The 11112-nt window shown below is 42.6% G+C and overlaps 1 long non-coding RNA gene across 2 annotated transcripts; it reads left to right on the top strand.

Annotated features, from left to right (window-relative positions):
- The first annotated feature begins 1420 nt into the window (after positions 1 to 1420).
- On the top strand, positions 1421 to 6424 carry LOC122156981. 2 transcript variants are annotated; one of them, XR_006167741.1, is made up of 4 exons: positions 1421 to 1518; positions 1594 to 1750; positions 2302 to 2525; positions 4159 to 6424. It is a non-coding gene; the product is annotated as an uncharacterized LOC122156981 (long non-coding RNA). The 2 variants fall into 2 exon arrangements; XR_006167740.1 differs by lacking the exon at positions 4159 to 6424 and having other exon boundaries at positions 2302 to 3656.
- The last annotated feature ends 4688 nt before the right edge of the window (positions 6425 to 11112 follow it).

Below are 11112 nucleotides of genomic sequence, written 5' to 3'. Positions count from 1 at the left end.
GGCATTTAGGGCTGGGGTCTCTCTCACAGCGAGGGGAGGATTAGCATCCCAGTGCCAAAAGCAATGATTTATTAAGTAAGCCATAGCTGCAGGGGCTGCTAATGCTGCTCATCTTCCTTGTATTCATCATGCATTTTAAATACTGTTTGGGAAAGACATCTTGGACAAAAGGAACTTACTATTAAAAGCACCAAAACTTTGGTGGTTTATAGAGCAGGGAAGAGAGAACATTGCCTGTGGCTTCCTCCTTATCCGTCAATCATGAACTCCACCAGTCCAGGAAAATCTAACAGCAGTGTTTTGGATGGCTTTGTACTCTAAAGGCTGACTAAAATTAGGATAGAATGATTGGTTCGGGTAGGTTTTCTTTCTCAGGAAGCAACAGATGGTAGATGCTGATGCCTGCTGATGTGAAACATCCCTTTATTTTTCTGTGGGTGATATTTGGAATTCAAAATGCACGGACTGGCTGGAGATCAGAAGGCAGATCACAGTGTGCCATGGGAAAGCCCATGAGACTGACAGGGTGAGAAATTAAGGCAGATTTTACAACTAGTACTGACACAGTTACAAGTTTTCTCACAAGTTTGGAACAGGAACAATGAATGTCATTTTTAAGGTCAGTTACCAAAATGTCATGCTGGCTATTAAACTTTCTTTCAAAAGCAAGTAACCATCATTTTGGGAAGAAAAAAAAAAGGCGAAAAGGTTTTATCTTCTCTTTACTGCCATGCTAAATGCAGAAGTATCATTTGTACTTTCTCAGCTGCAGTATTCAGTTTGTCAGTTTGTGATATTTTGGGAATGTTCGTCCATCATCTTCTCTGGCAGATGATGTAAGTGGGTGTGCCACAGGTACTGACAAATATAAATTGTATTTAAGCGTATGGTGAAAAATGTAGTGTCTTGTTGCCTCAAAAGGAGAGCAGGAAGGCAAAAAAGTGGGAATCTCCTGGTATTTTTTGCTGTTGGATTCTCCAGCAAAACAGACAGGATTTAGGCTATAAATGGAACTTTCTGACGCTGTTCCGAATTGCATACAATCAAGTATGCAATTCGTCTTTCAGGTGCACGAAGAGCAAGAAGCATCCATGTCGCGCCAGTGTTCCCTCATGGAGCTCTGCAGCAAAGGAAGCTGAAACGCCTTTGTTGCCCACGCAGAGGAGCCAGGGCCGAACGGGGACAAAGGCTGGGCTGCCGCAGCCCTGGGGACGCGGTGGCAGAGACGGGGAGGAGCAAGGCCAGCGAGCCCCGGGGGAGGGCTGGGACAGGGCGGCTGCTCCCGAGGAGGAGGCTGGGAAGGGCGAGGGCAGCCGCGCCGCGGCGGGGTGGGACCCGCAGCCCGAGCCAACGAGCCCCGCCCGGCCTGGCCCGCGGTGGCAGCGGCGGGCGGCATTTAGGCCGCGTTTCGAGGGCTCCACCGCCCGCAGTGCAGGCAGGAGGATGGGCTGCTGCTCGGCACCCGTGCCCGCGGGCTGTGCCCTGAAAGCTGCCAACGGCACAGGGCGGATAGTGCAGGTCAGTGAATGTTTGGTTTGGAAAGAAGTGAAAAGAGCGGCATGCCCGTCACTGCAACGAGCTTCTTTCCTTTAGAAACTTATGGAGAAGTTAAACGTTAAAATCAGGCCATCCAGGTACTTGCATCTCAGTGTTTTAGTGGAGTCACCTGGAGAGTGCATGAGCCGCTTCTGCTGATGTTCAGTAACTCCTGAAACCCAGTGGAAGAGCTGGGAATCGAGGATAATTTAAGGTAGATACTGTCATGCCTATTATGAATCCTGGCAGGGGAATGAACAGCTGATGCAGCACTAGCTTAAAGGAAAATTAAAGGAGAAACATATAATTAATACCAGTCAACGTTACTGTATGTGAAATCTAGACTGTAAAACTTGCCACCTTTTTTTATACGATGGTAAGTTAGTTAAATAAGGATGATGAAAATTACAAAAAGCATTTGACCCGAAATCAGCAGACTGCAATTAAAGAAAGCCAAACAGTATAAAATTAACATGGCACGTGTTACACGGATTGAAAGCTGGCCTTCTGGCAGGTCCTGGGGTACAAATGGAGAATCATCATAGAATCATTCTGTTGGAAGGCACCTCTGCAGGTCATATAATCCAGCCCATTGCTCAAAGCTGTGGCAACTTCAAAGGCAGATCAAGTTGCTTAGGTGTTGTCTGGCTGAGTTTGGGATGTCTCAGGGGGAGACTGCGCAATCTCTTCTTTAGTGTGAAAGTTCCTCTTCCTTAAAAAGACTTATTTTGTTAAAAGTTCTTTGAGAATTTTTTTTTTTTTCAGTTCTTCTTTCAGATATCCCGGAGAAAGTGGAGTTTGCAGAGGATGTTGATGCTGAAGAAACTAACGAGTGCCAAAGGAGGAATATCGCAATTATAATTCAAGTGACCTTGGATTGTTTTAACACAATCTAATAAAAAGCCATTGGAGTGAAAACAAAAATCTTAGGTCATACAGATGGAGTAAATGAATTTGTGCTGGGGAAGAGTGATGCTTGGAGGGACACGGTAAGCAGGATGAATAACTGTCTCAGCATGAATTTGTAGTGCAGGTCTCTGAAAAATAAACTCCTCTGGCCTCTAAAGTTAAAAATATGGGGAAATTGGGTAGAAAACCTTGCAGAGGCTATGTCTTTGCTAAATCGAAATGTGGGCCTGGGTCAATTTTCTGCCTCTGAGGGGAGATGAGATAGAATAGCTTGCCTCCATACACCCAGACTCCCTCAAACATAATAGCCCCACCCATACTGCTTGTTTAAGCTATCTTGTCCCATGCTATGACTCAAACCATGCTCAGGTATAGCCTGGCAGAGGTTCACATATTCCCCAAATGCACTCTGAAACTAACCATTATGTAGCATGAGCAAATGTGTGCCCACACTTGTGCCTGTGTTTACTTTTCTCACTCAGACACTGCTGTGTTTAGCACTGGCTTAGTAATTACCATCATTCAGTGTCCAGACTGAGTATTCACAGGACAAGAATGTGATCACATTAGCATGGGTGCAAAAGAAGTCCTGAAAAACGGCAAAATAATCTTCATAATGTTCATACTTTACTGGGGACAATGTAAAAGAGGGACTTGCCTCTTTTCTGAGAACATTGCTATTGAGAGTATTCTCCTGTAATGAATTCTTCAGTGTTGCTGAATGATAGCAGGATCCAATGGCCAGAAGCTGAATCAAAACAAGCTTGGACAAGGAGGAAGCGCCCAGTTTCATGCTGGTGTTTTCCTAGTAGACTTTCTGTAGTTCAGAGAAGAGGTTCACACAAGTCTGATGGCCTGTGCTATATAGGTGGGCAGGTTAGATGATCACAACAGATTCATAATCTTTGAATCTTTGAATTAATCCATGAGATTTTGAGATACAAATAAAAGTTTGGCGCTTGGATTCTGTTGTTCTGCCAAACAGTAGCACTGAGAGAGCTTCAAGGCTTCACCTTTCATCGCCACCTTATATAACTATATACCAATTGGTATGGTTCCCAGTACAGCATAGAAAGGCATAGTTAACACTTTTGCCTTTTGCAAATCATTACTGATACATCTATCATTTTCATTATATGTTATAGAGGAATTGTAGAATCTGTTCATTAAGAAGAATTTTCTTCTTCACAACATGTTTTAAAAACTTACTGGGTTGTTGTGTGGTTTGTTATTTTTTTGTGTGTGTGCTTTCATTTCTCTATCAGTCTGTATTTTCTGGTTGGTAACAACTATTCTCATCCTGCTCTTTCCTTCAGAACAGTTTGTTTAATATCTGCCTGCACACTCCCTTCATAGGAGAAGGAATGGTTGCCCTTGGCATTTTGGGGCAGTGACTCATAAATATCTACTGTGGTTTTTCAAGAATTCACAGTTAACATTCATATATTTTTGTTTAAATACTTATTTGTATGTTATTTCAGATAGCTTATAACCCTTTTTTGTAACATTTGTCCTTTAAAATCATCAGTTCAATATACTAAGGAATTGAACTTCATTGTCTGGAAGTGAAATGTGTAGCATACAATCCATGTGCCAAAAATATAGTTCTATTAACAAACTCTCTTCATTTAAGTTCACGTAGAGTTGTACCTTATTTTGAATGCGTTCCATTTTCTATTAGGAAATGGTTACATGTACTTGTGCATTTTTTAGTGCCAACAGAAGACATCCAACATGTTCCACTCAGATTGAAGTTTCTGTGAGATGCAGTCTTCTGCTCTGGCATGACAAATTGCTGGTTATGGATCTAGTCACCTACCTGATGGACTTGATTTTATAGTCTTTAGAACAGACCACCTGCTCACTCATTTTGAATTTCATATGTGACAAAGTGAATTAATAAGCTTTCAAGATAATTTTCTTTACCAAGAACAACTCAAAGATGAATTGTAGGGGGTGCAGCTTTATTAGATCTGCACAGAGAGTGTCTTTGTTGCAGGCATCTGTGGTGGCTGGGTTGAACACACAAACATTATGAACGTGGCTGTGCCAAACTTGAGCTGTGAGTGATTTCTGAGCCACACAAAGTAGTGATGGATCTTATGTGACATGCAACACCATCTGCTCTGCTCCCTGTGGCTATGCAGACCCAAGACTCACTTCAACATCCTCATCATGCTGGGCTCTGTAACAGTGTCATGTTGCTCATAGCTATGTAAATCTAGTCTCTCTCATCTATCATCCCCCTCTTGATGCTGCTGATAAGGCATTACATTTTTCTTCTTTTGGTGTCCTTTGTCTTCATCTTGATTTTGATGGGTGTTCTTTGAGTCTCCCTTTTCACTAGCTCCATAATTATTAGATTACCTACCTTCCTAGCTCATACAGTGAACTTGTCTCCTAAAAATGGGACGTCTGTGAGTGTGGCGGCCAGCTGAATGCCAGCCCTTTCTACCTTTGTTTCATAATTTTGAGCCCATGTTTTATTTGCCTCTTCAACAATGGGGAAAGCATTTGCCATCTATTCCCTACTGAGTGTGAGACATAAAAGATTTCTGAAAATGCAGCCTCCTCTGAATTATCTTCTCTACAGCCTCCTGAATTAACAGCAGATCAGTCCCTTTAGGATGGGGCAATGAGAAATGCTGGTAATTACTGCTTGCAAGTATAAACAGTCATGCCCATGTGCTGAAGGGACCTAACTAATGCCAGCCAATTAAAAACAGCGAGAGGAAGATCACAGCTCCTCGGCTAATGCAAATACTGTGGCCTGTAAACACCGCTCTTTGCCTGGGAGAGCTCATCTGACTTTCTTTTCTGTAATGTTACATGACCTCTTTTGAACCCTTTCAGATCTCCATGGGATTGCAGGCCCGAGTTATATTGTTGGAAAATGATGAACTTCATGTGAGACTTGTCATTAGGAGTAGAAAACAAATCCAAGACATGGCTTAGTCCTTGTTAAGAGAATGAGGTTTCTGTGGTCTGTTTGGATTGTAAATCATCAGAAGCCTCCCTGCAACAGACCCATTTACTTCTCCACACAGAGTAAGGACAATAATATTCAATATATGCCAAAAGAGCTGTGTCCTTTACTGGAAAGGTACCAAAAATCATCTGCATTGCGCTAGTAAAGTCTCAGTGTGCTTCCTATTGAAGTTGATGGCAGGTCTTTGAATAGGCTGGGCTATGAGGTAGCTTAACATTTTTGAAGCATTATGATCGCAAAATAAGATATTATATATGGACTAAACTTTCTGCCTGAAAAGCACAGGAAGCAGTGCAAAAGCTTCCTGTGGTCACTGAAGAAACTGAAGAAAAAGAAAACTGGGGCAAATCCTAGGCTGGTCTGTCCTGTTGGTGGCACTGGGAATTGTTTACGATATTTAAAGAGGAATCCTAGGGTGACACTGCACATGACTACTTTCAGCAAAGCTTTTCAGATAGGGCCTGCACCACAGGAATTAATGGGACTGCCATTGGATAGGACAGAGCTTGAGTGGTTTGCTGGCTGCAGTTCTCACTTGACATTTTCTGGGTCGCCTGAGGTCAGTGCAGTGGCTAAAGAGAAAGAGTAGCAAACTTCATCTGTGTGCCTAACAAACAGCTCCATTTTACTTCAAAACATTTTCTTACTGAAAATTTAGAGAAACTGTGCTGTTAGAGTAGGTGAAGTTTTTGCTCAACATATTAATTCTTCAACTGTTGCTAGGTGTGGTTTCAAAACAGTTGTAATTCTACTAATATATCTTCTTTAATAACATCAAAACATGACTCTTCAAGGATTTGAAATGTGTTTCAACAATGACCTTCCTGCTGGCATTGCCTTGATGGTTTGTTTTGGTTTTTTGTTGGTGTTGTACATAGAGACAAAGCAAGTACCCTCCTTATGTAAGAATGCTGTCTTCTATCAGAAAACTCGTTTAATAAAAGCTATATGAAAACACCCCATACATACTACTGTCAATTCTTAGCGATCTATAAAATGTCCATCATCTACTAGGTGCAAGCCTGCAAGCCTCAGCCTGCCTGCACGTGCAAATTATTCCATTGAACTAGTGAGGCTGTTTGCAATTAGGAATTGCAAATCACTTGTGGACAATCCTAAGTGTTATGTTCTAATTAATGTAGCTATGTAAATCTAGAACTTCTATACTACTCAAACAGAGGAGAAGCTAATATTACATGGCCCAGGCAGTAAGCCCTAAGGAGGACTTTTAGGAATTAATTATTTCCTTTTTGGAAACCAACAAGTGAATATTTTATAGAAAAGATTTTAGGCAAATGATTTTGTATTTAATAGTGCATGTAGACATTTAAAAGATTAGCAAAATGTGAAGAATGCAATGTAATTATATTTTCTGCTATTTATTTTTTTTCAATTAATAACAAATATTTTCTGCTAGAAAGTTTCCATTTGGTCTAATCAATTAATTGATTAATCTCAGAGAAGTGCATTTTGGATGCATATCTGGGAATGTTTCAGCACATGCTATTCTATGAAGTGATAACAACCACTATGGATTTTCTGGATCACAGCTTCATAATTTGAGATCATTGAGGAAAACGGCAAGATAAGATAGAGCTTATCCTATATTTGGAATACCAAAAATCAAGACAGAACTACTTGAACATAAACTCAGAAATGGTTTTGTGGAACAACAGGCAAATCCCACAGTTCCACCGAGCAGGAAGGCATTAATAATTTATCCCTGCAGGCAGGAATTCAGTTTACCACCCTCCCCGTTACACCTGCCAATGCAACCCAGGAAGAAAGGAAAGGAGGGAGCGTATCTGGATGAGTGAAGCAAAGAAGAGATATAGGGCCACTGTTGCTGTGGGGAGATAATGGTTTGAGGACAGACATGATTGAAGGGATGGCCCAAGGTTAGGGTCAGAGTTGTTGAAAAGAAACTTGCTTAATTTCTTTTTCTTTTCCGGTAACAGCTGGAGGAGTTTTAGTATCATCTTCCTTTATCTTTGAGACTACTGATTTTGACTATATCTATATAATTCAACAGGTGAGCCCATCTCTTCTGTGAATTGTTTAAGTCTTCCTATGTTGTACAGTCAATTTCTTCCAAAACGTAGTGTTGAGGGTGGTTTTTTAAAATCTTGTTATTTGTGATTTCCCCAAGGGTGGTGGATGTTTGTGTCATGTGTCTTGCTTTGCATTCTCAGTGTGCATTGTATGAATTCAAACTAATAAGAAGTATGTTTTTATGCTTTGGACTGCATAGCTGTAAAAAATGATGGTATGCTTAGGAAATTTTGGGATGTTTTGGATGTTGTGCTAATTTCTTGACTGTAACTCAAATAAAGCATACATCACTGATGTCTCACAGGTGTCACCTGTGGCAATCTCCGGAGAACAGCTCTTCCCTAGTTATCTAGTTTTTCCTGTCTTGAGATGGTTTCACAATGAACATTGAATGTGAACAGAAGTGATGTAATAGGGTAAATTGGATTGCACCAGGTCTGAGATTAAAAAAAATGTGATTGCATGGTTACGTGGCAGTGTGCACATGTGGCCAGCTCCATCACTCCTGTTTCCAGCAGGGCCAGAGTCTGGGGGTGGGTGCAGGGCATCTACTGGTGGCTGTGCAGGGGAGAAGCTGTCAGGGCTGTGCTCAGGGTGAGGAGGAGCAGATGGGTACAGATAGGCATACAGCAAAAAGACCAGACAACTGAACTGAATTTCTCAGCCCTGTGCCCAAAAAGAACCTGAAGGCTTCTTTATTCTGGACTTTTTCTGGATTCCCTAATATTTTTCTTTGAAGAGCTACAGCCATGGCACCATATTAGTTCCCAGTTCTGCAAGAGGAAGAAGGGCCACAATTCCTCCCTTGAAAGCTGGTTAACAGCCAGCTGGACAAGAGCCTCATGTTGCATACACAGTTTACCCAGCAAAATTAGCTCTTTGGCCATTCATTTTATCTAAGTAAGGGAAAGCATGAACATGAACCTTTAAAATAAATCCTTTTTTTTTTTTTTTTTTGGTTGTTGTTCCTTTGAAAAAGTTTAAAACAGGTTTATAGTATGTTTTCAGTCATCAGCTGCTGGTACTCTATTATGTTTCTCTGAGACTGGCTTCAAATTTAACTCTGTATCTGGAGGTCCATGTTACTACATTCTGGTGACAGCAGCATTTTGTCACCAAAGAGAGAAGAAATTTGTAAAAAAATCAGAATGACAGCCAGTATACCCCAAGGTGGGTGGTGGAACAAGTTTTCTCTATGGTCACAGTACATTGAGTCCCTTTGCTTTAACTGCTTGTGTAGTTGAAGTAGATCTTCTGGAGACATGCAATCACACCTGCCCTTTTTCTTGGATTTTTTGACTTGAATTTTTACTCTTTACAGATGTATCTTCAGCAGATAGCTTACCAGCAACCAACGTGAATAACACTGAAACAAACATTAAATAACAAAAGACATTATAAAGTAAGAAGAATGAGAAGCCATATTAGCCCACTTTCAGGGAGTAGTTCTGACCTACTTTTAGGGGTGCTTCACCTGAGATGCTGTTATTCTACTTATTGAACTTCTTTTTTCACATTTACACTCTGTGCATTTGTAGCCATGCCCTGGGGTGTTTGTAGAGCTAATGTCTTAGACATTTAAATGTGACAAATTGCACATCCACCCATGGCTGGCAATCCAGCTCTGCAGCCAAAGCAGAGGGGTGACCTAATCCTGGGAGGTATCTCTAGTCTAGAAGGAAGAATGGAGGGCAGGGAGGTTTCTCCAGCGGGTGAGCTTAGCTTAGTACCTGCTCATCCACTGAAGCAGCTGAAGATAGCATTGAGCTGTGTGGCCTTTCAGTAGCCACGTCTGGTTTTGAAATACCTCCTGTCCCATTCCTGCCTGCAAGGATAGCACACAGTGAATGTGAATTTTCCATCTGATGCTGCTCTTGGAAAAAGTCCTTCTCCATCTCCATCAGTGATGGTTTGTCTTGTGTGTGAGGTGAGCACGTAGCCTTCCACTCTTCTTATGAAAAACCATAATGTAATCTTAATTGTGGATCCCTCATTGTTCACGGCAGGTGCAAGTCCTAAAAATCCTGCCAAGCTGTTGCACTTCATCACAAGTTGCACTGTAGCAGGTAAATCAATACCACTGCCTGTTCATGTATGTGTATAGGAACTGATGTTGTGGTGTTATATGGGATGTCCCTTAGGAAATCATTCCAGGAGTTTGGCCATAGGTTAAGTGAGCTTTACTTCCCTAGATGTTTCCCTGTCTTTCTTGGATCTTCCAACACTCATGCTTCTTACTGAATTCCCCAGCAGGGCTTGTGCTGGCCTGGGGCTACCAGGCGGCACCAGCACAGGGCAGGGAGCCAGCCCTGGGGCCTCGGGAGGGGAAGGCTGGGCGCAGGGGCCAGGGGAAGTGCCTGTGTGCTGTGCTGAGCACTCGGGATGGGCCACACCTGGGCTGTGCTAATGAAACACTGAAACAGCGGAACATCACTGCCGCCTCACCACTGCACCTGTCACGCTGCCCTGGCTGATTCCTTCACAGCCAAGAGGAGGGCTGCCTGCGTTATTTGCCGCTCCTCTGTCCTCTGTGGATGCTGTAGCGCTAAGCCAGGCCTCATTTATATGTAACTTGCTGCATTTTTCCCTTAAAAATTATAAAGTCACACAACCATCTGTAAAATGGCGTAACACATAGCATAGAATTCGCATTACATGGTCTCCTCGTCTAATTATTGATGGGCTAGTGTAAACAAGCACAACCTTTCAAATAATGGCACCAGGCACAGGCTCTGTAAGAAAAGGCAAGTGTTTGTCTGCCAAAGGCGAAGCAGCCAAAAGCAAGCACTTGTTAACAGGGCAGTTAGCACAGAGCCCCACACATCTGGATGATCCTGAGAATGCCCTTGCAGATGTGCTGTGCAGGCAGAGCTTCAGGTTTTACCCTGCTCTGGGGTTCTGGGCCATTGAGCAGCCCCATGGAGTGACTGTGTGGTAGATCCTTGACTGAGTGGCCACAAACCTGGGAATCCAGCCTCATAAAATCCCAGAATGTCTCCTGTTGGAAGGGATCCTAAAGATCATCTAGTTCCAAACCCCCTGCCATGGGCAAGGTTCCTACCCACTGGATCAGGCTGCCCAGGGCCCCATCCAACCTTGAACAGCTCTGGGCTTGAGGCATCCACAAACTTCTCTGGTCAGCCTGTTCCAGTGCTTCACCACCCTAATGTTTCTACAATGTATGTGTGTATAGATCCTTGGAGATATTCAAAATCCTCTGGAAATGGTCCTGGGCAACCTGCTGTGAAAGTCTATATATATTGGTCTATAGGAACCCTGAAGTTTCTGCAAACCTCAGCAATCCTGTGTGCACAGATTGCTATCCACTATGTGCACAGCCGCCCTAGTCCTGGTGATTTTAGACAGTGCTTTTCTGCTTATGTGAATTAGCAGCATGATCTATCTGAAACATCCAGAATTCTGGATTTGCCATGCTCACAATATTCAATGGAATCACGCATACACAGTAAGCCTGTTCCCAAGCTCTCAGATTTACTGAACATCCACAGATCTTTTGTACAGAGTATGTGCAGTCAGCCTGGAAGCTTACTGAAATGTGGCATTTATAACACATGGTCTATGGAGCTCATTCACACATATTTCCATCTGGGAAATCCCAGAGAAAG

The sequence above is a fragment of the Centrocercus urophasianus genome, unplaced genomic scaffold, assembly GCF_019232065.1.
Source record: "Centrocercus urophasianus isolate 14NV4802_14NV808 unplaced genomic scaffold, USGS_Curo_1.0 seq_13, whole genome shotgun sequence".
Lineage (NCBI taxonomy): Eukaryota > Metazoa > Chordata > Aves > Galliformes > Phasianidae > Centrocercus > Centrocercus urophasianus.
Note: the sequence above shows the minus strand (reverse complement) of the source record. Positions and strands in the feature narration are given on the sequence as shown.